The sequence below is a fragment of the Capsicum annuum genome, chromosome 8 (genome assembly GCF_002878395.1).
Source record: "Capsicum annuum cultivar UCD-10X-F1 chromosome 8, UCD10Xv1.1, whole genome shotgun sequence".
NCBI classification, from domain to species: Eukaryota; Viridiplantae; Streptophyta; class Magnoliopsida; order Solanales; family Solanaceae; genus Capsicum; species Capsicum annuum.
Genome location: NC_061118.1, coordinates 71851944 through 71863935, shown reverse-complemented (window position 1 = coordinate 71863935; position 11992 = coordinate 71851944). Strand labels below are relative to the sequence as shown.

Genomic DNA, 11992 nt, shown 5'->3' with positions numbered 1-11992 from the left:
TGCAATATCACTAGCATCACACATTAGCTCAAAAGGTAACTCCTAATTTGGTCCGATCAAAATAGGTGCTTCCGTCAACTTCTTCTTAAGATTTTCAAAAGCTTCATGACAATCAGCTCCAAACTTGAACTTGGCTTCTTTCTCTAATGATTTGCACATAGGACTTACGATCTTTGAGAAATCTTGAATGAATCGTCTATAGAACCCAACATGGCCCAAAAAACTTTGCATGCCTTTACTGTAACTGGATGAGGCAACTTTTCAATTACTTCAAACTTTGCTTTGTCAACTTATAGCCCTTTGCATGACACTTTATGGCCTAAGAAAATTCCCTCCTTAACCATAAAATGGTACTTTTCCCAATTCAACACCAAGTTTGTTTCTTCTCACCGAGCTAGAACCTTGTTAAAATTTTGCAAATATTTTTCAAATGAATTCCCATACACAGAGAAATCATACATGAATACCTCCACAAATTCCTCCACCATGTTTGAGAATATCGCCATCATATATCTTTGAAATATAGCAGGTGCATTGCATAATCTGAAGGGCATGCATCTGAAAGCATACATACAGTATGGACAAGTGAACGTGGTCTTTTCTTGGTCTTCAGGTGCTATGCTTATCTGATTGTGGCCAGAGTACCCATCCAAAAAACAATAATACTTTTGCCCTGCAAATCTATCCAGCATTTGGTCAATGAAGGGAATTGGGTAGTGATCTTTATGAGTTGCTTCATTCAATATCCAATAATTTATACATATTCTCCATCCGGTAACTGTACGGGTGGGAACTAACTCATTATCATCATTCGTCACTATTGTCATTCCTCCCTTCTTTGGTTTACAGTGCACTGGACTAACCTATTTGCTATCAGAAATTGGGTAGACAATACCACTGTCTAACTACTTGATCACCTCTTTTGGGACCACCTTCTTTATCACAAGATTCAACCTCCTTTGCTGCACTTTAGGTCTGTACCCTTTTTCTATGTAAATATTATGCATGCAAAATGCTGGATTGATTCCTAAAATGTCAAACATCTGCCAGCCAATCATTTTCCTTCTCTTTTTGAGAACTGCTACAACTTTCTTTACCTGTACATCGGATAATCCTGCAGATAAAATAATAGGCAAGGTATCTTGATCACCAAGAAAAACATATTGTCAGTGAGTAGGAAGAACCTTAAGCTCCAAGTTAGGAGCTTTTTCAACTGAAGGCCTGGGTAGTGGACCAATTGGTTTATTCAAAGGCTCGACCAACACTTTATTTGTCTCAATTACGACTAAATTCATAACCTGGACCAATTTTAATGCTTTTGAAACCCCATGCAGATCATAATCCATCAAAGCTCGCTCTAATGGATCATTAGAGAAAAACAACTGCCAATCTGAAGTAAGATCAATAACTAATATTGAGGACAACTCCTCATATATGGCTGACAATTTTAATGCTCTGTACACATCAAAAACCTCTACTTTATTGTGAGATCGCATTGTCATTTTTCTAGCTGCCATATCAATAAGTGACTGCCCTATTGCTAAAAAGGGTCGTCCCAAAATAAATGGAACAACTGGATCAGCCTCAAAGTCAAGAATCACAAAATCAATAGAAAAGATCAAAGATCCAACTTGCACCAGTACATCTTCAATAATACTATCTGGTCTAGAAAGTGACCTGTCTGCCAACTGCAACATAATAGTCATGAGTTTGGGGCTTCCAAGACCCATCTTTCGGTACTATGACGTGGCCATGAGATTTATGTTATCCCCCAAGTCACATAATCCACGTGCACAAATAGTTTGATCAAGGGTAATCTGTAATGTGAAACTCCCTAGATCTTTTAATTTTGTGGGTAGTTTATTTTGAATTTTCGACGTGCACTCTTGAGTAAGTGCAACTATAGCATATTCAGTCAACTGATTCTTATTGGCAACAATATCCTTTAAATATTTTGTATATTTTGGCACACTCTGATGAATATCACAAGAGGAAGGTTTACTTGAACTTGTTTTAGAAGATCTAGAAACTTTTTTAAAACTGACTTTCTCTTGATGCTTTCTTGCCCTTTGAGAAAAGGGTAAGGGGATAGTCTTCTTCTCTACACGAATCTCTTCACTAGCCTCTTTTTTTTTTCTTTTACTTCTGTATTCTCTTGCAAACTATCATCAGTGACCATGAGATTATCCTTCTCCTGAACTATCTCCATCATTTGCAGCCCACTCCTCATTATAACTGCATTCACTTGTTTAGGAATAGCCTCAGTGTCGCTAGGAAATGCTCCTTGTGGCCTTGTATTATGTGATCCCACGATTTGACCTAATTGCAACTCCAGATTTCTTATGAGTAACTGTTGACACTTCAACTCAGTTGCAAATTATGATTGTTGAGCCTTCATGACCACTGCAAACTGTGCTTATTGAGCCATTAACTGCTTAATAATCTCCTCTATATTACTATTTAAAGCAGTCACCTGATTATTCTAAACCAGCTGTGGATTCGATTACACTGTTCCCTTATACTGATTTATATTCTGTGCCTAATTTTTGCCCCATGAGAAATTAGGGTGGTTCCTCTAATTTGTAGTATATGTATTGCCAAAATTTTGTTGACCCTGACGATTTGCATTCCCCATGTAGTTGACTGAATCTGGATTAACAAAACATGCATCTGCTTTATGCTTACTGCTTCCATAAACTTCACACCATAAATATACCTGTTGAACTATATTTGTTGTGGCTGCTGGTTGTGTTGTACCCAACTTTAAGTTGTTAATCTGAGTATATATATGGTTCTGCATTGCCGTAATCTGTGCTTGTAATACAGTGAACTGATCAACCTCCAAAACCCCTGCAACCTTCTTGGGAGCATTCCTTGAGTCTGCATGCCAATTAGGATTTCTTTGTGCAATCCAATTCAACAAGGAATACAATTCTTCAAATGTTTTCTCCAAAGCTTGACCCCCTGCTGCTGAATCCAAGAGAATCTTTGTATTAGACTCAAGGCTTTTTATAAATGTATGCACCAAAACATCATTCGATTGATGGTGATGAGGACAATTTCTGAGCATGCCCTTGAATCTCTCCCAAGCTTGGTAGAGATTTTCTCCATCTTTCTATTTGAAACTCAATATCTCACTCCTTAATCGTGTAGTTTTCTGAGATAGAAAAAATCAAATGAGAAACCTTCGAGCACATTCTTCCTATGTAGTGATGGATTAGTGTGGTTCAACAAATAGCCATCTCTTTGCTTCCCCTAGTAGAGAAAAAGGAAAGAGTGTCAATCTGACATAATTAATATTTACATCTTCAGGAATATATGTGTCACTTATCTCCAGAAAGATTTGTAAGTGCTGCTGTGGATCCTCATGTGAAAGACCCTGAAACTCTCCCGCAGATCTCAATAATTGTATCATATTTTATTTTAATTCCCATCGACCTCCTGGTTCAGGCTTCAGAATACTGTTAGTTACAAGGTGCGTAAGTGGGATTGCCACTTCTCGAACAGGTCTTGCAACTGGTTGAACAGGAACAGCTGGAACAGCAGGAACTAGAACATTTCCAACATTTGGATCAGCAACTATAGGATCGCGTATTTCCACCATCGATCCCTGTTGAGTATAGATTTGAGCTCTTCATCTCTGATAAAAAATCATTTCTGGTTCTGCAAAAGGCTCTACTAACTCTTTGTCCCTTACTAGTCCAATGTTCAGCTAAACTTACAAAAATCCAGCCGCTCAGATCAAGTTTTTAACACTTAAACTTATGATCAAAACCCCAAAATTAAAGCAATTTACTAATTTTATTTGATCCCCGGCAACGGCGCCAAAAACTTATTGCGTCTCTACGCACACGCGAGTGTACGTGATCGTGCAAGTAATATAATGACTTGGACAGTCAAATATCGTTCCCTCGAGGATCAATAAACTACAAATTTATTCAAGATTTAGTTCAAGACAATTGAGTCTTAAGTGTTTGATTGTATCAAGATTAAGATGATTCTGTTAATAAAATGTAAATTACTTAACAAGAAATAATTAATGATGACTAAAGTAAAGTAAGAAACGGTTGTAATCAATAATGAGGACGATTCCAGGGTTGAGGTATTTTGAACAATCATACAATTCTCTATTCTTTTCACAGTCTATTTGGTTATCGGGTTGATGGTTTACAAGGGTTATGCCACGATCTTGGTCTCCCGACCTCAAATCTTCTATCTATTGAATGTTGTAACTACAACTCCCACAGAGTTACAACAAATCTTCTAGATTCATGAAGTTGTCTTCTTGCAAGTAAACCAAGCAAGGCTTCTAGGTATATCCCTATCCTAGATGCTTTTTCAAATCCCTTATTTTATAAAAGAATAAGAACTTTGCTTCCTAATTTCTTCGTTCTATCCTATGATTCTCCTCCCGAATTCACATAGAAATATAAATTTATTCTAATGGTGGCCAATCATTAAAACAATAAGCTCAAGAAATTAAGAACAACCCATATGATAATCCAAAGAGAAACTATGAATAGGAATATTAAAGAGTACTTATGTTCGTAGCCTCAACCCCAGAAATACGGTGTTTAGCTACTCATGTTTGAATTCATCATCCAAAATAAGTAACAAATCATAACCCAAATCAATCCTTCTAATAAATAAATTCAAAAGAATGTTTAAGAACCCTAAAAGAGAGAAATTTCTGTTTTTTCGCCGCTACTCTGCTTGACAAAAGTCCCCCACATTATCTTGGATTTTTCCTTTTATAGCTGGGACAAAACACTTAAAATATTCCCGATTTATCCACCCGGCGCATCGCGCCATGACTTCAATTGCTATTTTCCATTAAAATCTAGTAAATCACAGAGCTCAAGTATTCCCTGACAATTGTAAAATGCACCATCACCGCGACGCACCACTATCACGGTGAGCCACTGGATTGGGATAATTGCAAAATAATCATCCTCCGTGATGCGCTAAACCTTCAGGTCGCCAAATTTGATAAATGAAACTTCTCCACGATGCTTCACTAGAATTTGACCATTGCTATTTTATTGTACCTCGCGACGCGGAGTGTCTTCAAATGAGGATTCCTACTTTTCAGCTTTCCTTTTTCAGCTTAACTTCAGTCCCTTGCATTCCTGCACCACTTCTATATCCTCGTTGTATCCAATTATGCACAATTCTTCATGATTTTGAACCTAAAAGTACTAATCATATCCATTAGGCACAAAATGGAATAAAAATTGAATTATACTTAAGAATCCATACAAAAGTTCTTGAACTAAGTCCAAATCAGGGTGCATATTGGTGCTTTGAGCATATAAATATGCCCAAGATCAATGGATGTTTCCTTCTCCAATATAAATTCAGATTGGAATAACTTCCATCTCCAAATTCAAATTGGAGATTGTTTCCTTCTTCAATATAAATTCAGTTTGGTATAACTTCCATCTCCCAATTCAAATTGGAGATTGTTTCTTCTCCCATACAAATTCAAATTAGAGGTTATTTTCTTCTCCCATACAAATTCAAATTGGAGGTTGATTTTCTTCTCTCATACAAATTTAAATTGGAGGTTCTTTCCTTCTCCCATACAAATTCAAATTGGAGGTTCTTTCCTTCTCCAATCTAAGTTCAAATCGGAAGAGTTTTATTCCTGATTAAGTAAGGCGATGAAAAAGTCCTCCAAAATCTATTTGAAATTGGATATCATGCCTCACCAATGGGTCTTAAGTGTTGAGACTTATGAAAAAAAATAAGAGAGTTTTGAGAGGCAATATCAATATGGTTCGTCTTTAAATTTTTGAATGAGGTATTCAAATGTATGAAAATCGTTGAAGTACGAAGGAAACATGCCTAAATAATCGTACTTCAAGGCTAGTCTCCAAAATATTAAATGTCTCGACAAGTCTTGAAGTAGGGGGCATTTGTGGACGATGCAATTTTATTAAATTTAGATTCGTACAAAATTTGGATTATATTAAATTCAAAATATATTAGTTCCAAATAAATATTGTGGATTAATATAATTGGATTAATTATTTAAGTCCAAACATTTATGAGTTTAATTAAAGTCCAATTTTTATTGGGTAAGCCCATTGATTTGGGTTACAAATAATGAGCCCACTTTAATAAGCCCAAGATATTATTATATTCTAGAGGCCTAAATAAGCACCACGTGTCAAATGACGTGGCATGCCAAGTCAAGTGAAGGAGCCAATAGGAGCATCCCACATGTCAAAATGATGCAGCAGGCCCATGAAATAAAAGCCCATAAAAAGGCGCCACATCACTTAAATCTGATTGGTCAAAGGAAGTCCATATTCATCATGACTCTTCCTTTTCTACAACTATAAATAGGGGTCTCATAATTCAGAAAAGAACCCCCGAACTCTAGTGAGAAGCATGCGAAAGCTCGTGGATCAAATGCCGTAATTTCTCTACAAAGCTCAAGCATTCAAATCAAGTTCATCAAGATTCAAGATCAAGACCGCAATATTCAAGAACAAGCTCAAAAGCCCTTGAATTCAAGCATAAGTCAAGATCAACATCCTCAAATCAACAAATCAAGTTCAAATTCAAGATCAAGCTTTAAGCCCTTGAATTTATATTTGAAAAGGCGAATCAAAGGATTCATAGAGATTGTAACACTCACATATTGAAATCAATAAATTCATTATTTCAATATTTTCTTATCTCGAATTATTTTTTTCGACTTGAGAATTTTATTGTCCAATAATGTTATTTTCTTAAAAAATTTATGTTAAAATTGTGTGAATTAAACAAGTACGTACATTTTTGTATTTAAATCCATATTTTAAAAATAAGATGTTGTAGTAATATTTTGAATACTAAATAATTAGTTTTTCAACATCAAATTATATTATCTTTATCTTTATTTAAAAATTAATATCAATAAAATATTTTGATAGAAAATAGTATGAAAATTAACATGTATATATTTTAATTGATATACAAAATAAAATAATATAGAAACTAATGTTTGGAATGGTTATTTAATATCTTGTTGAAAAAATACAACAACAACAAAAAACACAGTATATTCCCACATCGTGGGGTTTGAGAAGGGTAGAGCATACGTAGTCCATACCACTGCCTCTAAAAAAGTAGAGAGACTGTTTTCGATATACCCCCGGCTCAAGACAAAGGACAGTATATATAGAAAAAAAGAACATGATAAAATAACATAGGAATGACATCCACAAAAAATATTGAACACTGCCAAACAAGGACACCAAAGCCCTCCTACCTACTGCCTACGACTTAACCACACACCTTAGCCCTCTATCCTAACGTTTTTCCTCCATACCTTCCTATAATAGGTCATGTCCTCAATCAGTTATAACTGCTCCATGTCACGTTTAATCACTTCTCTTCAGTATTTCTTCAGTCTACCCCTACCCCGCTTGAAATCATCTAAGGCCAACCTCTCACACCTACGAACCGGGGCATCCGCGCCTCTCCCCATCACATGGCCAAACCATCTCAACCTAAATTCCCATAATTTATCCTCCACCAACACCACCCCCATCTTATCTCAAATACTCTTATTCCTAACCCTGTCAGCCCTTGTAAAACCACACAACCAACGCAACATCCTTATTTCCGCTACCTTCAACTTTTGGATATGAGAATTCTTAACTGGCCAACATTCCGCTCCATATAACATAGCCGGTTAGACTGCAACTCTATAGAATTTTCCTTTCATCTTAAGGGCACCTTCTTATTCCATAAAATTCCTGAAGCAAGCCTTCATTTCATCCAACCTGCCCTAATACGGTGAGAGACATCCTCATCTATCTCTTCATTCCCCTGAATCATAAACCCAGAACTTAAAACTATCCCTCTTGCAAACTGCCTGGGAATCTAACTTTACTACCACCTCCTCCTCTTGCCTCAAGTCACTAAACTTGCACTCCAAGTACACCGTCTTAGTCCTACTCAACAAAAAACCTTTAGACTCCAGGGTTTATCGCCAAAACTCTAGCTTATCATTAACACCTTATCATGACTTATCACTCAAAACTACATCATCCGCAAAAAGCATACACCAAGGCACCTTGCCTTGTATGCTCCTCATCAACACATTCATCACCACGGCGAAAAGAAACGGACTAAGAGTCGATCCCTGGTTCAACCCAGTCAAGACCAGAAAATGCTCGGAATCTCCTTCCACTGTCCTTACCCTAGTCTTCCCCTCCATACATGTATTTAATCGCTCTGATGTACGCCACAGGGACCCCTCTCGCTTCCAAGCATCTCCATAAAACCTCCCTAGGGACCTTGTAATACGCCTTTTCCAAGTCAATAAACACCAAGTGAAGATCTCTCTTTTCCTCTCTATACTGCTCTACCAGTCTTTGCACTAGGTGAATTACCTCAGTCGTGGAGCGACCAGACATAAAACCAAATTGATTCTCTAAAACAGACACAATCTTCCTTAACATTCGTTCCACCACCCTCTCCCAAATTTTCATGGTGTGACTAACAACTTAATACCCTGACAACTGTTGCAACTCTGGATGTCACCCTTATTCTTATATAAAGGGATCATCGTGCTCCATCTCCACGCCTCAGGCATCTTGTTGAAAAAATATTGTATGAAAATAGTATAGAAACTAGTATGACATATATATTTTAATTGATACTAGTTTAGGGTACGTGCATTGCATGTGTATTTCATGTCAATTAATAAAATTATACAAAAAAAATTCCATGTTCTACCCTATAAAATTATATACGGAGTATCAATTAATATGGGTATTTTGTTAAAATACACTTTAGTTATCATTTTTTAAAGGGTGCGTAAAATCTAAAGTAGACAAATAAAAGTGAACGGAGAGTACTTATTCTAGACTACGAGTGTGGTTAGTATGAAGGAAAAATTTCCCTAGAAATATTTTCTTTGAAAATGAGTAATTTTATTATTTATTTTCTAGTGTTTGGTTAGTCAAAAAATATTATCCCAACATCATCTAGGTATAATCTAAGAAAATAATAATGACACCAAAATCAATCATAACCTTAAACCCCGACTCCTCATATGTGATGCAAGACCACGACAACCATTCCAGGACCTGATCCCCAATCCTCATATAGGACCCAACCCCAATACTAAAATCTACCTTAAATTTGTATTCGAAACCCAACCCTAACACTCTATCTAGGTCGATCGCATCTCTCGACCCCTGACTTGGACCCCCATCCCCTCGAATCCTAGCCCCGACCTGGGCCTGATCCTAACTCCCGACTCCTGATTCGGACCCCATCTTGACACACAATCCAAGATCTGACCCCAACACTCAATCGGGACTTAAACCCGACTCTGACATACGACCCTAACCCTGATAGATTTATGTAAACAAAACTTTATTAGGTGAAATGAAAGACAAATAATTAATTATTGTCATATCAACTTCCGAGATAAATTTATTGATAGTGAAATCCAGATTAACTTAAAGGCTATTAATTCCTCTTTTTCATTTGAATGGTAAACTTCTCTATGTTATTGCATGTTAGAAATCTTAGTTCTATTTTGTGGCGGTTAAATTTATTTAATTGTTTGTTTTGCTCTATTTTGTGTCCAAAATATAATTCTAAATTGGTTGAAACCTTATATTTTAGGACTTGATCAAAAAAAGAAATTTTTTAAATGTGTATGCTAAGGAATTACATTCACTCAATTCTCATCTATAATTGATATCTATAATATATTAAAAGTGTAAAGGGCCTTAGAAATGTCGTTTTAACTTTTTGCCCTTCATTAAAAGTTTTTTATTTAGACAAAATTATTTTTTCACTATTTTTTTTAAATATTTAAGAGTTGAAAATTAATTAAATATATTTATGGAAAAACCCCTTGTTATTAGAATTCACAACTAATACTTTTTTCATTAGTTTAAGAATTCTAAATCAACTAAATTTGATTTTAAGATGATTTAAAAACTTTTTGCCCTTAGACATAAAATTATCTTTTATTTTAAGAAAAACACTTCTTCCTTAAATTAGTACGAATTCAATAAATGTCTTTTTTTTTTAAATATGCAACTTTTCCCAAATGAGTGACTTTTCCTTATTTGAGTTAGTAACCAATTAATTTTCCTTGTCTTTTAGTTTAATACTCTTATATATATTGAGAGAGGAAAAATATATACTCCAACGTAGGATAACGCAGAATTTTCTTTGACCTGTAAGTTAGGGATCTTTGGCATGACGCATCACAGAAGGCAAGGAGAAGATCTTTATTGTTAAGATTTATATAAACTAATTCACCCAGGTACATATATAATTGATTATTAATTTATTATCTATACGATACACTTCATAGATTTGTGATTCAAATAAGTCTATTTTTCTTATGTTTTCATTTATCTTTTAAATATTTTAAATTGTCAATTATCGTAAATTATACGTAATCAATTTTATTACACCTAGAATTCTTTATCTATGTAGTTTGTTTTTTATTCCAAACCAATATGGAGTCTAAGTTAAAAATCAATATTAAATTTTATTTTTGTCATAATAATATGTGTATGTAATTTGTTAGGTTCATATTGATTTTGTAACTGTTATCTCATTTCTTACGCTAGGTGTTCCTCCAATCTCATAGGCTTTCACTTTCATCTCGACACGCTGAGATGATTCTGCATTGATCTTGATCGCACTTCCTAAGTTTACACTTCCTTCAACAAAATAGTTTAAAGTCACTAACTGTAAGTTTGTGTAGGTCTCTATAATTATAAATATTATATAACTAATTCAATTAGAATTTGTTATATTTGTTCCTGATGTGAGATAACAGCTATTTCATGAAATTGTAGTTTTTTTTATTAATTAATTGAGTTTACTTATTCTACTAAAAGTATTGCAGGGTGGGGGTGGGGTTAGGTTTAGGTTTTAATGGTACTTGTCATGGAAACATTAAGCAAACTATACAATGAATGTTTTGTGTTTAAGTTGCCTTGGCCTGTATTTATAATGAAAATTACACATTAACTGATATTGAATCAAACTCAGAAAAATAAAATTATGTTTAAGTTTATATTATGAAGATCATCAAGTGCATGCTCTAGTAAATAATTTTAGTTGATGTTTTACAATAGCAAAAATGTGTTAATTGAATTATTAAAGTCTTTGTTTATCTAATTTTAAGCACATTTTTAAATTATCAATGATATTAAATTTTTAATACTATAATTCTTGACTTATGTTGCAACCAAGAAGCCTACCACGCAAGTTGCAAGAGTTTACGACATTAGCTAAAAAAATTTACTCAAATATCCAAGATTAGAATTGATGCATGTAAAGTTATTGCTTTGCACCGTTTCGATGAGTTATACGGTTAGTTATTTCAAAACTAAAGATGTGAAGCTTCTACGAGGTGAGAATTTATCTAGGGGACAAAATTTTCTATAAAGAATGTGACAAGAATGACAATAAGAATATTGTACATAACAAGATACATATATTGAGGGTCTTTTTTTAATATTAAGATGGCTAGAAATTCACTCTATAGTCTTATTTGGGATCTTCTGTCGGAAAGGCTTATTTGAAGTTCACAGATATTGCTATTGGCCTGAGATATTTAATCTTCATCCCCGAATTATAAAATATTTTGAGTTTCAAATTTGGAGCTTTGTTGGAAATAGATTTATCTTCAAATTATTATTGTGTGTTATTATTTAAGGAGCAAAACTTCAAATATATAGTATTAAAGATTGACTAAAGCTTAGTTTCTTAAATTTTTTCATATATGAACTATATGCAAAGTCCTTTTTTGTGACAATACAAAAAAGTTTCACCGCCTTCAATTTCTTTTTTGGTGCGGCTTTATTTTAGATTCACTTTAGCTTGGAATTCTTTATATCAATTAATGTTGAACTTTTGGCTATTATTTTGAAATGTAAGAATGCCAATTATTTCTGTAGTGTTATTTCCTCCATTCCTTTTTATATGTTTTTTTTACAGTTAAATAATATAA

At 34.4% G+C, this 11992-nt stretch overlaps 1 non-coding gene across 1 annotated transcript; it reads left to right on the top strand.

Annotated features, from left to right (window-relative positions):
* Positions 1-3041: 3041 nt before the first annotated feature.
* LOC124886938 lies at positions 3042-3148 on the top strand. The gene has a single exon (XR_007044334.1). It is a non-coding gene; the product is annotated as a small nucleolar RNA R71 (small nucleolar RNA).
* The last annotated feature ends 8844 nt before the right edge of the window (positions 3149-11992 follow it).